This window comes from Panthera onca, chromosome C2 (assembly GCF_046562875.1).
Source record: "Panthera onca isolate mPanOnc1 chromosome C2, mPanOnc1 haplotype 2, whole genome shotgun sequence".
NCBI lineage: Eukaryota > Metazoa > Chordata > Mammalia > Carnivora > Felidae > Panthera > Panthera onca.
In genome coordinates, this window is record NC_138347.1 from 48337876 (window position 1) to 48344892 (window position 7017).

The window sequence follows — 7017 nt, forward strand, 5'->3', positions numbered from 1 at the left end:
TCTATTTTTTTTTTTTTTTTAAGACAAAAATGCTCTCTGATAGGAAAAGCACAAACAACGGCTTTCTAAATCACGAAAGTTCTGAAACAGAATGGTAAGGTGACAAAACCAGTATGAAATTAAGGAAGGTCAAAGTAGTCTTTTGGGGGTTTCTTTTTTCCACAGCCATGCTTAGTCTAGGTGAATCTTCCACAGGCATGCTTTGTGTGGCCTCCAGTTGGTTATGTTCCTCTGAGGGCCCTGATAAAGATGACACAGCTTCTGTGAAACGGCTTTCCTCCTCCCCTTCAACTTGTAGGTAGTGATAAAGATGAGCCTTTTTCTTGTAGAGCCTCATGAATCTTGCGGTTCCATGAAGGTAGGCCTCACACATGTGTGCTAGGGCTAATCATGGGAATGGTCCACATGAGGTACTGAACACAGTCTGCTTTTCCGGCCTTCTTGATTCCAGGAGACAAACTGTAGAGAAGGTTTTAATCTTTCAGTAGTTCTGCAAAAATCGGAAACCTGTACTTTCCTCTAACCATAAGGTAGAGACTATGTTTGCGGCCAGCCTGAATCAGCTGGTGATCTTTACTAAAGGAATCTGAAAACGTCTGATCCAACTTTCAGGTAGGACTGTTAACATCTGCCAGTATACATAGAGGTGTTAGGCTTGACACAAGATCATGCACTTAAGGAAAAGAAACTGAATTCATGATGATTTCTTTGAGGTCCATATTAAGGAATGCTTCAAACCTTGCAGAGCTTGTTAGGTTCAGCAGCAAATTTGCCACAGTGTTGTTCATTGCATCAAAAGACTTCTGGTCCCGTTTCTCAAAAGCCTCAGCACTTGAAGTAACTGGACTCTTTGGCTTTACAGTTGTACCCAACTTTGCAGAATTCACCATGAGAATTCACCAGTTTGCTAATGAGGTCAAATAAATATTGGACGTCAATGGGCAACACAGTCTGCATGCTCAGTAAGGTGAGGTTATGACATCATCCTCACCAGAAGGATAAACTGAAGTCATGGATCTGTATACTTCTGGGAATTCACCCTCAAGCGCCTTTAGAAGAAATGTTCCAAGTCCAGATCATGTTCCACCTCCCATGGAATATATTCTAAAAAACACTGCAAATGATCACAGGGCCCAGCCAACTTTCTGAGTTTCTCTAAAATCTGAGTTTCTGAGTTCTCGATAAAGACTGCCAAAAACTTAACGACCCACAGCCCAGTTATTCCCTGAGTCAGAAATATGAGTGATGAGCTGCTTGCTCTCAAACACATCTCTCAATGGTTCCTGCAGAATTTCATTTGCTACCCCTTTCTCCATGTCAATCAAGAGAGCTCATGCTTTCAAAGAACAAAGTTTCCCCTTGGAAATAGTGCCACCATCACCAAGTTACTCTGGTACCCACATTTCTAAACAAGCTGCTTATTTCCTCATCATAATTCCTTTCTGTGGCTATGGCATGCTCCCTTAGTGCAGATCCCAGAAGCAGCAGAAAATCTGGCGTCCACACTGGCCTATAAGACCATTTACTGGGTCACCGCCGGCTGGAACACTTGTAAACCTGCGCTGGCTTTTGTACTCCTGACCTGGCCCTGTCCACCAGCGGCAACCATGATTCTTTTGTCTTTCTCTCTCTTTTTTTTAATGTTTTTAATGTTTATTTATTTATTTTGAGAGAGAGAGACAGACAGAGAGACAGAGAGAGCATGCATGGTGTAGGGGCAGAGAGAGAGAGAGAGAGACTCCACATTGTCAGTGCAGAGCCTGATACAGGGCTTGACCCCATGAACTGTGAGATCATGACACGAGCCAAAATCAAGATCAGACCCAGGCACCCCGTGCTTAATTTTATACTCTTTTATTATTCTCTAATCCCTGCCTGAGTATAGTGCAGGCTCCTGCAGGCCAATTTCTTATTATCTTTTGTAGCTCCTACAGTGCCCAGGACAGTGCTGGATGTGTAATAGGCACATAGTAAATCATGTTGAATTGAATCAGTGAAACTGAGTTTGTTTCTGCCCCCAGAAGAGGGGTGCTCTGAGCTTTGAGTGTCGCTACCATGTCACTGACCCCCTTTATCAGACAACTGGGCCTGGAGGCAGAGCTACAGGTAAGAAATCAAGTTTGCACCTTAGATGCAGATGGCTGGCTCTTAATTCTCTGCCTGTAGAGAACCTTCCTGGCATTATTCAAGGCAAAAACAAGTTTTTCTTTGCAGGTCATACCTAATGATTTCCTGTCCTTTCTAGCAGTTTTATTAAGCAGGTAAACATAGGCAGGTAAATCAAGGTTAGTGATTGACATGGTCACACAGAAATTGCTTTTTGGTCATATTATTTGCTTTGTGTTTGGAAAAATATTGTTGAAGTGCATACCACTGTTTTTACTATGGACTTGGACAGTAATTATTCTTACCTTTGCAAAGGAAGGTAAAATTTACAAAGCTTTTACATACACACACGTTTTCTCATTTTAGTTTCAAAGAAATGCTGTGGGGAGGTTTATAGGGAGCGGGTATTTTTTTTTTTTTTTAAAAAGGGCTTAGTAAGGCCAAGCATCTTGTCCAGTGTTATCCTGTCCAGTCCATGGAAAGCCAGGCCTTTAATCCAGAAGTTCAGCTCTTTCGTTGTGTCCAACACAGACACTCCATAGTGTTAATTCCAGGCCTTTCCTTCCTCCAGATCATGTTTTGAATCCAACATTTAACTGTCCTGTCCAACTTAGTGTTACCTTCAGGTTGAGTAAGAATTCTCTTTGGTTCCTTCAAGTTAGTATTTATAAGTGATCCTGTTGATCTATGAAAAGACTAGAAAGAAATTTATTGAGTGTTCACAGTGTTATCTTGGGGTAGTGAGATTACAGATGGTTGTTACTGCTTTTTTAAGTTATAAACTTTTATCCATTTTAAAATATAACTACATTGTGGGGCGGCTAGGTGGTTCAGTCAGATAGGTGTCTGACTTTGGCTCGGGTCATGATCCCACGGCTCACGAGCCTGAGCCCTGCGTCAGGCTCTGTGCTGACAGCTCAGAGCCTGAAGCCTGCTTCAGATTCTGTATCTCCGTCTCTGCCCCTCCCCCACTGGCACGCGTGCGTTTTCTCTCTCTCTCTCTGTCTCTGTCTCTCTCAAAATTAAACAGACACCAAAAAATTTTTAAAAATAAAAGCATAAAATATAACTACATTAATGGTAATATGGAAAAGATAAGTAAAAATTACTTCTTAGTCCCATCTCCCTAAAACAATTATTAGCATTTTGTGTACTTCCTTTTATCTCCTGCATATTTTCACATAATTGTAATCCTACTTTACATTGAATTTTGTATCTTAAATTAAGATACATATTAACATATAATTAACATATTATAATTCTTTTCTCCATGTTACCAAGTAGTCTTCACAATTTTCACTTAAAATTTTTCTTTTTTTAAAAATGTTTATTTATTTTTTTAAACTTTATTTTTTGTTTTTTAAAATTTACATCCAAATTAGTTAGCATATAGTACAACGGTGATTTCAGGAGTAGATTCCTTAGTGCCCCTTACCCATTTAGCCCATCCTCCCCTCCCACAAGCCTTCCCATAACTCTCAGTTTGTTCTCCATATTTATAAGTCTCTTCTGTTTTGTCCCCCTCTCTGTTTTTATATTCTTTTTGTTTCCCTTCCCTTATGTTCATCTGTTTTGTCTCTTAAAGTCTTCATATGAGTGAAGTCAAATGATTTTTGTCTTTCTCTTACTGACTGATTTCACTTAGCATAATATCCTCCAGTTCCATCCACGTAGTTGCAAATGGCAAGATTTCATTCTTTTTGATTGCCGAGTAATACTCCATTATATATATATATATATATATATATATATATATATATATATACCACATCTTCTTTATCCATTCATCCATGCATGGACATTTGGGCTCTTTCCATACTTTGGCTATTGTTGATGGTGCTGCTATAAACATGGGGGTGCATGTGTCCCTTTGAAACAGCACACCTGTATCCCTTGGATAGATGCCTAGTAGTGCAGTTGCTGGGTTGTAGAGTAGTTCTATTTTTAATTTTCTGAGGAAGCTCCATACTGTTTTCCAGAGTGGCTGCACCAGCTTGCATTCCCATCTTTTGTCTCTATTGTAACTCCTAAGGAATCCTTCTCAGCCTGTAGCATTAGAAAGTGAGCTAAAGGAACAGATAAAGAGAGAAAAATCAAAGGAATATATTATTTAGAGAAAATAGGTCTCAAAACATTGTCTATATAGGTGAGGACTCTGAGACCAGAGAGTGATTTGTCCAAGATCATGCAATCAATTAGTGGCTGAGCCCATAATGGGATATAAGTCTCCTGACACCAAAACAGTGTCAGGAGCTCTTTCCATTTTAGAGGTGACACTACTGCATAGTGAATGGCTCAATTCCTTCTTAGATGGGCCTACCTTATTCTAAAGACCACCTGTCCCCTACTTCTGTTCACATATCTGGTCAGACATTTTCTAAGTCAGTTTGGACTTATGTTACAGAGCACCATAGACTGGGTGGTTTGAACAACAAACATTTATTTCTTACAATTCTGGAGGGTGGGAAGTCCAAGATCAAGGCACCAGCAGATCTGGTGTTTGGTGAAGGCCTTCCTGGTGGGCAGACTGTCTTGTATCTTCATGTGGTTCAGAGACAGATTATCTCCCTCCAGTGTCTTCTTTATAAGGGCATTAATCCCATCATGATGGCCTCTCCCTGATTATCTAATTATCTTCTAGAAGGCCTCACTTCCAAACACAATCACACTGGGGATTAGATGGGATGAATGGTGAAGTACTGAATATGCCGTAAAAGAAATAGCAGAAAAGACAATAGCAATGATGCTACCCTCTAGTGGCAGAGCATAGCAACACAACTCATAAGTCAAAGTACCAGGTTCACATCCTAAAAAAACGAGTCAGACCACAAACATTGTTAGTGGTAAAGTTTGGGTTATTTTTTTAAATCTTAGATTTTAATTTATTAGTGCTATAACTCACTGTTCTGGATTGAATTATGTTCTCCCCAAATTCATATGTCGAAGTCCTAACTTCCAACACCTCAGAATGTGAGCTTATTTGGAAATAGGGTTGTTTTAGATATAGTTTAGTTAGGATGAGGTTATACTGGAGTATGGTGGGCCCAACCCAATGTGACTTGTGTCCTTAGGGAAAGTGGAAATTTGAACACAAAGATATACACACAGGGAGAATGCCTTGTGAACATGAAAGCATGGATTGGGGCAATGTGTCTGCAAGTTAAGGTATGTCAAGATGCCAGCAAATCACCAGAAGCTAAGAGAGATGGCTGGAACTGATTCTTCCCTAGCACTTTCCAAGGAAGCTTGACCCTACTGGTAACTTGATCTTGGACTTCATATCTCCAGAACTGTGTGACAATAAATTTCTCTAGATTAAGTCACTCCGTTTGTGGTACTTTGTTACAGCAGCCATAGAAAACTAATACATCCAAACCTTAACATTGGTTTTAAGCTTTATGTTTTAGACTTCAAAATAAGGCATTTATTTGAATTGGAAAATGTATGCTGAACATAATATGGCAAATGCCAGGGATGAAAATACTATCTTTCTCAAGTTGTATTACCAGCCATAAAATGTGTTTACCTTATTGAGAAACCTGCTGACAATGTGGCTTGGTTAATACATTTATGTTGTTTTATGGCCTCATACAAGTGGCAAATTTCCTTAACTGGTCTGTCATTCATTCCAAGATTCTTCACGCAGGAATGTAGATTAAACACTTATGGAGTAAGTCATTTACCAACTAGTGACTTCTGCATTATCTTTGGTGTGCTTTAATTTCTTATATGCCTCTTCTCTAACTAGGTCACAACCTCCTTGAGTATCATACACTATTAAGTTTTCTGGGGATTATGGGTCTTATCTGGAAAATTCATGGTGCCTGATACAAGTGGACTCTATATTATGCAGGGTTTTCCAAAAACAAAATAAAAAATATAAAGTCCAAGGGGCACCTGGGTGGCTCAATGGGTTAAGCGTCTGACTTTGGCTCAGGTCATGATCTCACGGTTCATGGGTTCAAGCCTACATCGGGCTCTGTGCTCATAGTGCAGAGCCTGAGGCCTGCTTAGATTCTGTGTCTCCCTCTCTCTCTGCTCTTCCCCTGTTCATGCTCTTTCTCTGTCTCTCAAAAATAAATAAATGTTAAAAAATATATAGGCAAATTAATAATTATTAATTAATAATTAAAACAATTATACTAAACTGAGATATTTGGGATCCAAAATATTATCTTGACAGATAAAAATAGTGGGATTTTGGGGCACCTGGGTGGCTCAGTCAGTTGAGTGTTTGACTCTTGATTTTGGTTTAGGTCATGATCCAGGGTTATGCGATCGAGCCCTGCATCAGGCTCTGTGCTGAGTGTGGAGCCTGCTAAAGATTCTTTCTCTCTCTCTCTCTGTCCCTCTCCCTGTATCATGAGATCTCTCTAAAATAAATTTTAAAAAATAGTAGGATTTTATGCAGGATATTGAAAATACCAACTCAGCTCAGTTAAGCTTATGATTTCATACTACTATTTTCAGAAGGACTAGTGTTCACATGGGACTAGTGTTTCTTGGTTGAAGCTCTTTTTTATTTACTGTAAATTTTGGGTCTGCATTTCACTTGAATGAGGCTTTTCAGAAGGAAAAAAAGAATATTACACTATTTCCTACATTACACCTCTCAACCTAACCATAAGTGACCATTTCTCTCCTCTTTCCATTTAACCTGTGGCTGACAGTTCATATTTGGGAGATATAAAAGGATAAATAAAAGAGGAGAAAGTGGGAAAGGAAAGATAAAGGAACAAGTTAGAACAGATGGAGAGAAGAATTGAGACTGTCTAGAGCAGGATGCAGAGGTAAACTTTAATAAAGAATTTGAGGGTTCATTTTCTTTCATCTTCTGGAGTACAGGAGTACTTCTGCTAGTGTTAGGTGAATTACTTTCACAAAATGATGCTGGTTTTTCCTCTATGGAGT

The 7017-nt window shown here is 39.3% G+C and overlaps 1 pseudogene; it reads right to left on the reverse strand.

The window, feature by feature from the left end:
• Window positions 1-70: 70 nt before the first annotated feature.
• Window positions 71-2300, reverse strand: LOC132684327 (tubulin epsilon chain pseudogene; annotated as a pseudogene).
• Window positions 2301-7017: the final 4717 nt, after the last annotated feature.